Source organism: Ambystoma mexicanum, chromosome 5p (assembly GCF_040938575.1).
Source record: "Ambystoma mexicanum isolate Mex_15411 chromosome 5p, UKY_AmexF1_1, whole genome shotgun sequence".
NCBI classification, from domain to species: domain Eukaryota; kingdom Metazoa; phylum Chordata; class Amphibia; order Caudata; family Ambystomatidae; genus Ambystoma; species Ambystoma mexicanum.
Window position 1 is genome coordinate 599,580,477 of NC_090930.1, and position 14,118 is coordinate 599,594,594.

Below are 14,118 nucleotides of genomic sequence, written 5' to 3' on the forward strand. Positions count from 1 at the left end.
CGCATGGAATCTGTGCGCCAGGGATAAGGTTGATCTGGCAGTCGTATGGTCTATGGGGCAGCAGAGTATTGGCTTGGTCTTTTTGGAAGACATCCTGAAAGTCTTGGAATTCCTGAGGTAGTCTGTTTGTTAGACTCAAAACTGTTGCCACCTCTTTAGTCAAGGGTTCTCCTGCCTGATAGCATGTATGAGCACGTTCATCAGAGAATGTCAACCTGTTAGCATGCCAGTCAATGCAAGGATTATGTGTTTCTAACCACGGCATTCCCTGAATTATTTAGAATTGTGGAGCCTTGATTAGGTCGAACACAATGGCTTCTCGATGCCCATCTTGGCACAAAAGTGTCATCTCTGTCGTTGAGTGCATTACATGATCTGAAGATATCTCTGGTCCGTCCACAGTGGTGATCAAATCGGTGGTTGCCTTCTCACAAAGAGGAAGATTCATCCTGGAAGTCAATTCTTGATCCATATAGTTACCAATGGCTCCGCTGTCAATGTATGCTCTGACCTCATGCATGCGAGATGGTTGTTGGTGACTGATAAGAATTATTGGCAAGGCTAGGTGCGAGGTCTGAGAATCCTCCTTTTCGCTCAGCAAATGGACCTCTACGCTAGTCGGGCATGGAAGTTTTCCATCTCTGGTTCTGTCTCAACCTTGTCAGCAACCCCAACTGCCTTATTGGGTGGTTTCACTAGACACTTTCAGAGGAAATGACCGGCAGTCCTGCAATATAAACACAACTGTTATTGTCTCCTTTTGTCTCTTTCTGTCTTGGATAATGGACCTGAACTCCTCCAATCTTCATAGGTTCGGATATGTTGGTGGGTTTGGAAGCACATAAACCCGATTTTCCTTTCTAGCTCAGTCAGATCTTCGATTCTGAAGTCTGTGGTCTAGCTGCACCACCACGTCGATATATTCTGCACAGTCTCTTGGAGGATTTACCACTTGAGTCAACATGTCTTTTAGCTCACCACTCAACCCACGATGGAACAGTGTTGTTCTCTTGTCTTCAGGCCAACCAGTTTCCACTACCAGTCTGTTGAAAGTTGCAATATACGTTAACAGATCTTGGTTCCCTTGACGCAAAGACGGGGGTTTGTTGTCTAGTGCTTGGCCTTGGGTGTGCCGGGCAAACAACTTCTCCATATCTTGTTGAAACCTCTGAAAGTCCCGTAGGAGAGAGTCATCCTGATTGACGAGTGGTACTGACCAGTCCGTGGCACTGCCACTGAGATATGAAAGAACAAAGGCCACCTTTGATTGGTTGTTTGGAAAGGCTCCAGGCCTACATAGGAAATGAAGGCGGCACTGGTTCAAGAAAACCGCATACCGTTTTGGGTCTCCAGCGAAACGGTAAGATGGAGCCAAAGGTACTGCCCCCGGAAGAACCACCTGTACAGGGTTACTTGACGGAGCTGGGACTGATGACCCAATTCCTGGTAACAGTGTTTGACCAGCCTGCGATTGAAGTAATTGTCTGGCTAGTTCATACATGTGATCTTTAGTTACAATCTGTTCTCTTCTTAGAGCATTTGTTTCTTGTCAAGCAGAGTGCACCTTGGCCCTGAGTTCCCCCAAATGCTGGGCCAACTCGTCAGTCTCAGAAGTTTCCATGACGCCCAGGTAGATGATTTTATGGAGGCTTCACATTCTGTTACGCTCAACTGGTCTCCACCGGGGCATCACACGAAGCTGAGCGATGAACGTCTGCATGTGTCTTTCTCTGTCTCACTACTTGTTTCACAAGTGTGAGTTTGCCTAGAATGTTGAACAGAGATGTTAACCTGCTGCGTTGGACATGCAAGACTCCCACCTCCCTTAACCTCCTAGCGCTTACCTCTGTGCTTATGCCTCACCTTAGGTGTTTTAATGGTGGACTGTCCGTCCTGCGTCTGAACACTGGGCCGAGTTAATTTTCATAGGCTTATCTCTGGATCTAATTGCATCACTGATCCTACGGCCTGTAGAGGAATCCATATCAGCTGTGACTCTGTAGGTAAGTCTTTGTACCAATCGATTCTTGATATCAGTTTTGCTTAAGTGTTCTTTTGTTGCCAACGTTTTCACTATTGTGCTTATTCCGTTGCAGGTGTGGTTTTGGAGGTGCCAGATGAACAATTAGACTCCTCACTATGACTCTGCGTAGTATTTCTGCAGGTGAATGTTATCACGAGAGCGCGGCATCGAAATGTATTTCAAAATGGTTCTTTTTCCTTGCACGACTAACCTGATGTTTCGTTTTATATTCTAAAGATGCGGTGTCACTCCGGAAAGGCTATCACGTGAACTGCTTTGATGGATTGCTGGAATAATGTAGCCTCTGGGGGAGTATTAGCTCTCCCTTCTTGTGTTTCTTTCTGCAGATGTGGTGGTTCCCAGGAACAGCAAAAGAGAAGGCCATTTTGGATGGACTGCTTCTCAGGTAAGTACACAACCGCTGTTCTTCTGCTTGTTCTCTCTTTCCTTTTCTTTTCTCCATCAGGTGCTGATGGTCCGTGGTTCCTGAGGTGTGGCTGAAGACCGGGTAAAATGGAGCTGAGCAGACACAGTGAGCGTTTCGCTGCAGGAGTGCAGAATAACGCAAAGCCTGTTCTGTCCTTTAGGTGTGGTTTATATAGCCTTGATCAAATAGTCCCAGGTAAAGTAGTCTCAAGCCCAGCCACACCCTGGCAGCTAAACTGTATGGCTCAGTTCCTCCAGACTGGGCTATGTATGCCTCCATGTTCACTGAATCCTTGTTCACATGATTAAATACCATAAGCCTGGCGCCAACAGCGACAGGACTGACTCCAGGAATTTTTCAGACAAAGTTTTTGGGCCTTAAAGGTCCCCATGGGAGCCTGCAACCGGGGAAGGATGGTCAGATCCTGACATCTGGAGGCATGCATCATGACAGTAGCCCAAGGGGTACCATCATGCTTTTTGAGGGTCCTAAACCTCTTAAGGTACTGGGAAGGGGGCTTCCCAAATCTAGAAATTAAAGCTAGCTTCACACACTCATAATCCATCCTATCCTCCTCCCCAAACTCCATTACACCATTAGATGCAACAGTGGGTAGCCTAGAGAAGAGCCAAGGAAGCAACTGATTCCCTGTAATGTCTTGAATCCCATGGTTATATTCAAACATTGCCAACCAATCCAAAATATCAAGCTTAGCCTCATACATACCCACAATTTCTTTAGCCATACAGGGTCTCTTAGGACTGGAAGACCTAGAAGATACTGGGAGAGAAGCATTTTCAATAGACAACTTTTTCATTTCTAAGAGGTGGTTCGTCTCCATTTCTCTGAGCTTAAGTTATTGATGCTTTTGTTCAGTTTGAGCATTTAAAGGTTTACATTCCAATTCAAGCCTCATATTTTCTAGAGCAATGTATTTAGGACTGAGTGTAGGACCTGTAGGGGTCCCAGTGGACAAAGGTTGAGGTTGCTGAGCAGGTAAAGGAGCAGTGAGGCCTACATTGTGAGACACATCTACTTCTTCTAACGCATCAATAATAGACACATTATCATCCTCATTATTTTCCACATTTGCTGAGGGGTCAGGTATTTCAGACCTACCCTCCAGACTTTGTTTCTCTAACAACCTTTCAATCAATTCAGACTTTTTGCTTTTAACAGAGAGCTTCCTTTCTCTACACAGATTTTTCAGATAATCCACAGTGTCACTAAAGAGAGTCTCCTGACTGTAGCTTTCCATATCAGACATGATTAATATTGCTTTTTAGTGATGTTTAGCCTCGTGGTTATTTGATCCAAGGTAATAGCAGCACTCTAAGTGTAATCACTATACTTGATCCTCACCGCTGTACACCAGTGTTAGGCAGAATTCTATGCAGTACCCCTTGGGAACACCACACACAATTAGGTCTACATGTGACAGTACAAATTCACCTTTGGTACAAGCCCGTACTACACAGTAAAGTGGTAGCAGCCAGACTTATCTCAAGAGTAGAGTGAGCAGAATCAATAGTTACACAAAGGTGAGCAATTACTATGATTCAAACAAACAGTGACTCAAGGTTTCTGAGTAAAAGAATATATATGCATTTACACATCAGTTATTAAGCATTTCACTATTATCAAGCAGTTGAAAAATCACAATGTTAATACACTACACCGCACCCAATAAATTCTGGACAAGATAGGCTCAAAATGAAGTGTGAGCAAAACGGCACTCCATTAATAAAAAGAGAGGGAAAGACAAAGTTAGACAGAATTTGAGCCATACCAACAAGTAAATAAGCAGGGAAATCTAGAAAAAGGAACTACAGTGAAGAAATCAAAGTAAAGGGGCCTGGCCCAAAGTCATTGGACCAAAGTTTTTGCAGAGGATCACACAGTTCAGAGTAGTTTACGGTTAAGTCTTTGCCAAGAGTTCAGAACGAAGTTGGTCGGATGAAAAATTAATTTAAAAAATGAAGAAGGACAAGCTGTCGATATGGCAAAAGATTCACACACTTTCACTGTGGCTGGACCGAACGAACATCCGGGTCCGCAGAGTACCTTTAAAGCAAAAGAATGCTGTAGCTGAGGCAGACTGACAAGAAGGAGGAAGACTGGAGGGTCCTTTACTGCCCAGGGAAGAAACCAGCAGCGGAGCAAAGCGACAAATAAAAGTTGCGCTCCTTAAAACACAAGATTGGTCCGTTCCTCCTGGCTATCCGGTTCACTGTAGCTCTGTACAGCAAATTCGACCAGAGGAGGGAGGCCTGGCTAGCAGTTTGGTGAACTGGTTGTTCCCACCAGCTCAAGGGGAGAAGATTCCTTGCAGATCTTCCCTGTCATCGAAGTTTGAAGATTCAGACCTGCAGCAGGGCTTCACCGGGAGGTTCAGTCATGGTAGAGGTCCTCTTCTGTTAGCTCCTCTTTAGTTCTCTTAATCCAGTGGCGACTCTGCCTTCTCAGTCCCAGAGACCTGCTTTTTATACAGTTTTACCCATTTCACACAGCCTGGCTGTCAATCACATAGCAGGGTGGCTGTCCTGGCAGGGCAGTCACCTAGCCAATCAAACAGGAGTGTGACTTGGGTTATCCAGGGAACCCCTGGCAGGGTCCTAAAACCCCTCCCTCACATCCTGCCTACCCAGACTTTCAGGCGCCTAAGGAGGGCTTATGTGCAGAAGCTTGTGAAAGGACGGCAATTAAAGTGAGCAAACATGGTTTGGCGCGCAGATTATAACACGAGAAAGACTTTTACAAAAAGAAATGACAAATTATCCCAGACGGAACGGTATAAAAATGTATATTGTCCAGCGGGTTTAAGTTTGGGGCTACCAAGATAGCCTAAAACAATACCAAGGCTATTTAAGATAACCGCGGTAGGAAAAATAGGGTAGTTACCACTGCCACCAGCCAAATCTTATTGAAAAGGGAACGAAACAATGTTCTATGAGAAACAGACAAAAAGGGATAAGTATTAACCCTTTCCAGAACTCTATGTAAGATAGTTTGTACTGGGTCTGTGAGTTTTAAAACGACTAATAAAATCAATTGCAACTTCACATGTTCTGGGAGACAGTAGTCAGTCCCAGAAAATGGAGTCGGAGTTGGAAAGTCGAAAAAGACAACCCCGTGTCACTGCACTGAAGGTGCTGTGTAACACACAGTAAAAAGATGATGCCTATGGAGTAGGTGAGGCTCCACAGTCTATGAACACACAAATGTTAAACACACACATTAAAACAAATGTAAGAGTGGGAAAAAAAGGCTCACACTATTATCAGGTGAAAAAATAAATAATAGAAATCCAGCAAAGCTGCTGAGGGACTCAGCAGGTAAGGGAAATTAGCCATTCTGGACAATTCTCCCTAACGTGATGTGCATGCAGTGTCTGCGAGTACTGCAGCAATTTGTGGGTATGTCCTCAGGTGAGTAGCTTTTGCGGTGCCTGCAGACAGGCTCAATTGCTGATGTGGAGTTGATTGCAGATGATAGGACATTTGCATAGGGTGTTATATGCTGTGTTGTGTGTGGTAGGTCCCTAGCACCTTGGGTGCCTGGCTGGAGGCCTTGCACCGAAGATTTTGCAGAGTGGTTGTATGTAGGTTTCACATTGTTGACTTGTGTGTCTGCTTTGTGAGCAGTGTACACATTGTTGCTAGCATGTGTGTGTTTATTGTTAGCACGTCCTACAGTTTTGAGTGCATGTCTGTAGGTGATGGAGTCAACAATCGTGGAGTGTGTCCACTGGGTGAAGTGTTGGAATACTGTGTGCATAGAAGTGCATAGGGTTCAAGTGCAATCTTTATGTGTTTGGGTTGTGGCCATTGCCTAGAGTACTGAGTACTGTATTGTATTATGATGTATTGGTTGTGAGTTGTTAATAGACTGTTGGGTGCAGGGGCAATGTTCTAAAGATTTTGTGGTTTGCTTGGAAGTAGTACAATACTAGGTGAACGGAAGTGGGTAGGGGTGACAGAGGCTGTGTTATGTTTGTGGATTCTGCTAACTGGCTAGTTGTTTGCATGCATGGCTGTATTATGTTGCAGGGGTTGGGTAAGGGTGCTGGTCGCTGTGTTATGTTTGTGGTACCTGGCCCCATGTTTGCATGCATGGCTGCATTACGTTGTGGTGGGTGCGGCAAAGGCCTAGCCTCTTTGGTGAATGCCCCAAGGCACCCACTGCAACGTAATGCAGCCATGCATGCAAACACTGTGATACTGGTGTATGGATGCGACAAATATGTTTACAGAGTGAATTTTATTTTTGCTTCAATCATTTAGGTAACTTCTTATGACCACACGTTGCTGCATCGTACACACTTTTTCCTCTGCATCTCTCCTAGGGTGGTCACCTTTACAGAATGGTTGTGGAGGACATTTCAGGCTTGTTAGAGCACCGCAAGTGAGTTGACATGCATACACTTGCATATTGTGTAGTTCATTAAACTTGTTGCACATTAGGGAGCAACATGGCACCATTTGATTTTGCTGTAGTTTGCCCCTGATCAGACCCTTTGCTTAGGGAGTGCAATAAGATATTGTGACATGACAGGATTTCCTTAGAAACACACATTTAAAATGTAGACAATGCACACAGCTACCCACAAATCAGTGAAGGTGTACTTCAAATACATACTTAAGAAAGTTTTGTTTATAGAAATGCTTTGGGGAAAAAAACACATCCCATTAAAGCAAAAGGAGCATTTCACAATGATCTACCGTTTGCACTGCAAAATGGGTCATAGAAATATGTTCAGCTACATGCGTATGCTGTTATTTTTTTCTCCCCCATCCACCATGGCAGGTATATTGGTACTACACACATTACTGTGCGGCAAAAATAATAACACTCCACTCTGACAATTACAGTCTTACTTGAAAGACAACATGCTGCACTGCCACTTGTAATCACTCAATAGTCCTTGCTATCCCCCCTGGCCCTTATTGATGTTTATCTGCTGCCATTGCAATGCTCTGTTTACACAGAGCAACATCTTGAATTGCTGCACATCCTCAGAGAGCTGCATGCCGCACATCTCTGGAGAGCTGCCCTGCCGCATTTCTACCCTTGCCTTCAATTAGCACACAGAACTGTGTGCAGGGGGTGAAGGCACATTCAGCATGTTTATAGGTATGCACGGAGTGCCATCAAATCACCAGACAAAACCATCAATGTGGGTACGTCCCACACAATATGGGACGGTTGACCATCTCACTATAACCTTTGTTTTTTTTACTTTTTGACATCGTTGTGTGCTATTTGTTCCATGACATCAGTAGCAGATGAGTTATGTGTCACTGCCCGTTGCTTAGCATTGAGCAGCTAGTCCAGAAATGCAGGCTAAGGAATGTCAGCGTCGTCCTGTGTATTTGCGCACTGGACAGGAGTCCATTTTTGCTTTGTCATTGACTTTCACATAGTGATTGAGGAACTGCTGCAAAGATTTGATAGAGTTTTGGCATACGTCACACATTGTCAAAGGTATCTATGCTGTCATTGCATTTTTTTCGAAGTAGTGGTTGTAGTTTACAAATTAATTTTGTTAGTGTTTTCATTCTGTTTAAAATTAATACAAAGAATTGTCGTTTCAGGAGAATTGCACTCTCTACAAGAGCTTTCCAGGATTACTTTTCTGTGGTAACTTTTAAGGGTTCAGTGTGATCTCACCCCTCTACTTATAAGGTTCTGATTCATTTTGTAAAATTACTTTTTTTGAATGCTTCCTTGTGGTGACATTAGCATTTCTAAATGCTCTATTACCAGCAGTGAGAGTTGCACTCTTTCTACTACCTTTCTTTTGATTTCTACATTTTGACAACATAATTACATTTTCCTTACTGGTAGATGCTGTTGTTTTTGTTAGTGATTGTGTTAGCTGTTGTCTTTCAACTGTCTGTAGAAAATCTCCTAGTGGTGGATGGCTACTTTCTATGCTTTAGTTTGAGCTGCTCTATTTCTGTGTTTTTTTTCTACAGAGTTGCTTTTTGGTAGGCATTGTGTAGTAGCTGTTGGAGAAAAAAGGAAAGTGTGGGTGTGCAGATTTTGTGATGTATATGTCTGCAGCTGTGCATGAATGGATGCATATGAGGGTAGGAATAAAGATAGAGGTGTGTGATTGTGTAATGGTGTGTTACTGTAGGGTGGGAATGCTACATTGCTATCTGGGAGTTACTATAATGGTGGCAAGATGATAACACAAAGTGAGCAACTGTTGAGGTGCAATGAGTAAGAATGAAGCAAATACCATTGGGTTCATCTGATTATGTATCTTAAAATACAAGTACACTGCACTGTCTCAGTAAGAGATGAAACTCCAGGATATTATTGCACTTACTTTGTTGGCTATCGAGAGTAGGCTTTTCTAGGTTGCATTTTCAAATTGACACACCACTGGCTTTCAGGACAGAGGTGGTTACTGCAACTGGGAAAGAAGATAGTAAGTGAATGTGTTTGTAAATGGCATACTGATTGCCTTTGGAGAATACATTATTTAAAAGGGTAGGGGGATGTGTTGGCAGGAAGACTTAGTGTGTGTGTGTAATTGGATGGCTTTGCATATGAATGGGGACTTGTAAGGATCAGCATTGTTGGTAAGGGTGTAAGTGGTTTATTTGTAAGCCTGCCATATGACGTGCACTTTAGCAAGTGTGTGTATTGGTGTAGGACTATTTAGTTTGCAAATAGATTAGTCATACACAGAGATGTACAGCTTGGAAAGGAAAATGTTTTTGTGTGTGCAATTCCATTAAGTTTTCTGCAGATATATGCTTCCTGAATTATAAATGGTACTGTTGTCAATGCAAACATACATTTGTTTGCCTTTTTAAGTAAAAGTGCATTCTGTGAAGTGTGCAAGGTAAGTGGCCGGCACCCTGTTTTATGCATGCAATGTATGTACTTGGTTTAGGTTGGTAGGATACATTTAGTCATCCTTTTCTGTGACAATTTTACAAATTTAATAGGAGGTGCGTTAGTGCAGGAAAAGGTTGTACAATTAACAGAAGTAAAGAAAAGAATAACTGTTTGGATATTACAATGGCTGATATAGGCAAACTATTATTGTGGTGATTATCCAATCGGGTGTTGAGGGTGTGCTTAACAGGAAGGGGAGGTAATACTTTTTTTTTTCATTGTTCTGTGTAGTGATGATGGCAGAGATGGAGAGAGCCATAGTGTTGAGCGTGGGTGATTCCGTTGTGGATGATCTGCAGTGGTATGCCCAGGGAAGAGGCATTGCTGGCAATTTTGATTTTGAAGGAGTGCAGGCTTTGTGGCACAGTGTGCCTGTGTGCAGTTTCCACAATGTAGTTGCACTTTGCAGACATGTGGCCACTGTCACTACTGTTGATGTTAAGTGGTGCACTTTTGAGCCCTGCATTTCGGGTACATCACTTGTCGACGTTTGCTCCGACAAGTGATGTACCCGATACCCGGAACTTGGTAAAAGCAGTGATGCAGATTTTTCAATTTTGGGCGACAAGAGGATAGGTTGTTGTTAGTGCAAAGTAACTGTAACATCCCTTTAGCAAAGTTTTTGCACTGAATTTTCTAGGTTTTTAGTAGCGTTTTAGTAGCGCAACTTAACCATAACGTTCCTTTAACAACATTCTTTCAGTGAATTTCATAGGTTTTTACCAGGATACCCTTAGTTTGTATAGATGTACCATACAACATACAAATACGATGGCTGCATGCCGATGGGCACAGTAACCATGGATTGTGTGTCTGTTTGTGGACATCGGGTAGCATCCAACCTGCTCAGAAAGGCAGGGGTTCTCTTACATAGTGGTTCCATGTAGCAAAGTCAAAGGACATCTACAAACAGCCTCATGTACATAAATTGCAAGGGAAAATAGAGTAGGTCTGCCAACTCAGTACTTATAAAAGAAACAGAGCAAAGGCCTATGGTATGCACCATAATGAAATGCACCAACAAGAGAAATAGCGTCTGCCTTGAACAATCTGAATGCACTGCTGTTTTACATATGAATGAAGAACCAAGGACTGCAAAGTGCTGAGAGCAGAACTTCACATCAATGTGGTAAGTACAGTAAAGTCTGTCTTAAAAGTGCACAGTGCATGCAGCATACAATAGTAAAAAAGCATGATGTTTTTTATGCAGCAATAGCAAGCACCCTAGAGTGGCTGGAAGAGAATTTCCCTCATGACGAAATGAGTGATGACAGTAACACCATGGGTACGCTCCGCAGTGTGGAAAGTAAAATAAAAAATAAATATTACTTCACGTACACCAAACACATTTTTTGTTTCTTTAACAGAACATACTGGAAAGCAAAGGAATGCACCACATAAGGCACCTCTTCCACAACAGCATACAGCCACAGGAAGTGGAGGAAACGCTGCAAACACTAAACTGGACAGCTTAGATGCCAAAATGGACACATTTCTAAACAATTTTGCTGCCTTAAAAGATTTTGTACAAGGACATATCATGGAGAAAATAAGATACCACTGCCCCACCTGCATGTGTACCCCTTCCCCATTTCCCAGCCCGCCATCCCCGCAAAATCTGTGTCATTAGAGACGTTACAATTAGACCTCAATCCATCCTCCCCTCACAGCCAACTTGTTAAAAACCCCAATTCCCCTGTGTATGTATCTGTTTCTGCTACCCCTTCCCTTTCCTAATAGTATCTATGAATGTGTTGAAATAAAGGTTCATGTTTAAATTGTTGCTGATTGTACATGTGGTTTTTCCTTTGTTTTCAAAGTCCTGTTATGACTCTGCGGGGCAGAGTACTCGTGGGGATGATGGCAAGTAAGGAAAATGGAAGTGTCCTACAGACACCGCACCTGCTCGGCCTATCTGCAATCACAATGGAGGCTTCCGCAGGACGCCACTATGGGCCACATGTCCACATGTTGTGAACCACCTGTAATTAGGTGTGGGAACGCACATTGTCCGTTGCACAACTGGGCACATGCATATCTCTTCCTCTGTGTACTGGTAACACCACCCCTTTGCAACATATCCAAAGAAATTTCAGACATACCGTTAGTAGTTTGAGGCGGCCACCCATGTCCTGCGGGTAACTGTGCACCTCAACATCCCACCTGCTATACCCTACACACACCCAGCTTGTTCAAAAATGTTCAGCGCACATGTGTAGCACTGTGAATTAGTCCGGGGATCCCACCGCTATCCGTAGTACACCTATGCACATGCGCACAAAGTATTCCGGCCAAATACGCATCCTGCGCACAGCCATCCCTGTAGAGAACATTTGGGACCTTATTTGCTGGACATGATCCGAGCCTCTGCACGTTGGAAAAATACAGTTTTTTGCAATGTATGGAGTGTAATTATGAAAGTGCACTCTTACAGAGGTCCTACACTCTGCCCTTGTAAATGTATTTTTTGGGGAAAGATTTAGGGTTGCTTTCCGGTTCCAAGTGCTCCACAGCAGCCCTATAAAAGGCCACACTCCCGAGGTCACGTTCTCTGAATTCTGTGTTTGGCTTTCCGGAGCACAGCAGCAGGGCGCACTGCTTTGTGGTCAAATTGCTTTGTGAGCAATTCTGTTCTGCTGTATTACCTTTGCAACTAATAGCAGCAATGGCTGCTGCTTTTGCCTCCAACTCAGCAGCACCCACACCGTCACCCTCACAACCACCTCCTTCCAAAGGTTCTGGACAAGGGAACAGGCATGGTAATGTAGATAGAGAGCAAGAGGAGAACAAGGATAAAGCAGAGGAATTCCCTACTGCCTGAAGCCAGCATGAGTCATGACTGTGGAAGATATTTACCACCGTAGGAAACATGCCCAAATTTCGTATGAACCAGTTGAGATGTACTGAGTGCAAGACAGTACTCGGAAAATATGGCTTGTACAGCTACGGCACCACCTCCATGCAGCGGCACCTCAAAGGAAGCAGTTTGCACGGTTGTCCCCTTCCAACAAGGAAGTAGGTTAATTTCTTTTACAGCATCCTCCGCATCTGCACCTGCCAACACGAGGGACACTCCAGTGGGGCAGCAGAACACTAAACCAGCCTTGCGGGCCATACGCACTGCAGCAGACCCATACCTTTGAAAGATGACTGTGACTGTATTGCAATGTACTGCGACGTGGTACTCTGAAGGCGAGAGCACCTTCAAAGTACTTTTGAGTCTTCAGTCCGGGATCATGACAAGGAGTGCCCCCTATCTAAGTAAGGACCACCCAACATCTTCCTGTCTCCACTTGCCCTTTCTTATCCCTGTGGTGGGTCCCCTTTCTCTAACCTCCCTTCCCTTCCTTTCTTTCTGTGTTGTGTATTATAAGAACAAGAGAAAAGCAGAAACAACCAGAAAGGGAAAAACAAAACAAGGCTCTTTTCAGAGCCACATTTCACAGTTAAATAATAGAATACCAATGAAACGATCCACCTCACCGCGTAACCTATAAGCTCTGCACCCAGCGCGGCAAAGAATTTGAGGCACGGCTCCCTCAAACATTGCACTCATTCCCAAAAGGAAGTGGTGGCTCTTAAAAGAGCCTTTTTGTGCTCTTTGTGTTTGGAAGGTTCGAAGTGGTGAACACCCACTGGGGAAATGTTTGCTATACTTGCAAGAAGTGCTGCACTGAATTTTGTATATTAGCCAGAAACAGCTTGTTGCCAGCATCGGTAAGATGGACTCCATCGGAACGAAAATGATTGGTACTATGAAACATAATGTTTTCATTGTGGAAGGAGAGCATGCCAATGTCGCGGAAAAAGGCGCAAACAGCCTTGTTCACATTGTACCTCGCTTTCTCCATTTTTGTCCGAAATGAGGAAGAACTCAGCCACACCTGTCAATGGGTAATGCGAGAAAAAATTACTTGCAACTTTGGAAACATTTCCATGACTTGCAAAAGTGCCTCCTTCATCGCAAACTGCAGTGAGATGCAGTAAAATGGCCTAAACTGTTCTCTCCACAATGATAAATAATAATGTCTGGATTATTGCGCGTCACCAAAGTGGCACAGAGAGAAGCGACATGCACCACTGCATCCCACATACTCTGTACCATTGGACATCCACATTATGGAACGATAGAAGCAACATGCACCACTGCATCCCACATACTCTGTACCATTGGACATCCACATTATGGAACCCAAGGTGTGCAGGCACTCCACAGTGTTCTGCATACATTTTCACCCAATGTATCCAGGAGTGGCCCAAAAGTCATACACTCTGCCTTCTGCACGGCACAGCCATAGCCATGTGTATTCCTATTTGCAAACACACCTTCTGGCACAATCTCACCTTACACACCACACCCAGGAAACCTTATTGACCAATCACTAAGCGTGCACATTCCCATTTCCATGTCAGCCACTCTAAAAAGACCTGCATTTGGCACGTATGCACCTACAAAGGCTGAGGTGCCGCCGGACATATTGTCCTTTGTGCACGGGTCCAGGAACACATTTAAAGCTGGGTAGAGGATCCCCTCTTTATTGGTAGCTGTGAAAAGGTACTTTTTTTCTTTCTTTTCCTAAAGGTGCTTCTAAACAAATGCCTTATTTTTATTTGTTGGGTATTGTTGTCTTCTTCTCCTCCTTACGTTATTACACAAACTTCTCCAAAATAGCTTTTAGATTTGCAAACACAAGAGCATTTACAATGGGGGACAAAAACAAATCAGCTCCACTTAAAAACCTCACATTATAAG